We start from the raw sequence: 1,415 nt of genomic DNA on the forward strand, positions 1-1,415 counted from the left end.
CCCGCCCGGCCTCCCAAGGTGCTGGCCCAGCTGGCCTGTGTTTTCATTTGAGATCATGCTCCTCACCCATCTGTACTTTGAGTTCTACAGCTGAGGGGGAGAGGTCTTCTCCCGATGGATTACTTTTCTCAGACTGCAAAACTGTTTGGAAGAGCGTCCTCATGGTCAGAAGGCATTTGAAAAACAACTTATATTCCTTACTCAGAACGAAATAGTTTTTGTTTGTTTGTTTTTGAGACGGAGTCTCACGGCGTCACCCAGGCTGGAGTGCAGTGGTGCAATCTCAGCTCACTGCAACCTTCGCCTCCCGGGTTCAAGCAATTCTCCAGTCTCAGCCTCCTGAGTAGCTGGGACTACAGGCACACGCTACTATGCCCAGCTACTTTTTTCATATTTCTAGTAGAGATGAAGTTTCTACATGTTGGCCAGGCTGGTCTTGAACTCCTGACCTTAAGTGATACACCCACCTCGGCCTCCTAAAGTGCTGGGATTACCGATGTGAGCCACTGCGCCCGGCCCATTTGCTCCTTTAATGAACTTTCATCTTCACTAGTGGTCTCAGGACAAGCAGAGCAGACAGTGGAAGAGCCTTGGAGCTCACCTGGCCACGGGCTTAAATGTGCCATTTAGACATGACTTTGAGGCCAGGCATGGTGGCTTTCACCTGTAGTCCTAGCACTTTGGGAGGCTGAGACAGGAGAATTGCTTGAGGCCAAGAGTTGAAGACGAACCTGGCCAACATAGCAAGACTCTGTCTCTAAAAAAATTAAAAAAAAAAAAAGAATTTTGTCTGTATGAGATGGAATGCCAAACCACTGCACACAGACAGGTAATTCAGTAGTGAAGTGAGATCAACATTTGTACAGAGAAATCAATACCTTCCCATAGAAAAGTGACAGCTAGTTAGAAAACGGGAGGCCGGGCATAGTGGCTCCCGCCTATAATCCCAGCACTTTGGGAGGCTGAGGTGGGCAGATCACTTGAGCTCAGGAATTAAAGACCAGCCTGGGCAACATGGCAAAACCTCATCTCTACAAAAAGTACAAAAATTCTGTGGGCATGGTGGTACTTGCCTATAGTCCCAGCTACTCAGGAGGCTGAGGCAGGAGGACTGCTTGAACCCAAAGGGTTGAGGCTAGGATGAGCTGCGTTCACACCACTGTACTCCAGTCTGGGTAACAAAAAGAGACCATGTCTCGATAAATAAATAAATAGATAGATAGATATAAATTTAAAAATAAAAATAAATAAATTAGCTGGGCGCAGTGGCACATGTCTGCAGTCCTAGCTATATGGGAGGCTGAGGTGGGAGAATCACTTGAGCCCAGGAGGTCGAGGTTTCAGTGAGCCATGATCGCACCATTGCACCCCAGCCTGGGTGACAGAGCAAGACCTTATTAAAAAAAAAAAAAAAA

Source organism: Colobus angolensis, unplaced genomic scaffold (assembly GCF_000951035.1).
Source record: "Colobus angolensis palliatus isolate OR3802 unplaced genomic scaffold, Cang.pa_1.0 Scaffold1, whole genome shotgun sequence".
NCBI classification, from domain to species: Eukaryota; Metazoa; Chordata; class Mammalia; order Primates; family Cercopithecidae; genus Colobus; species Colobus angolensis.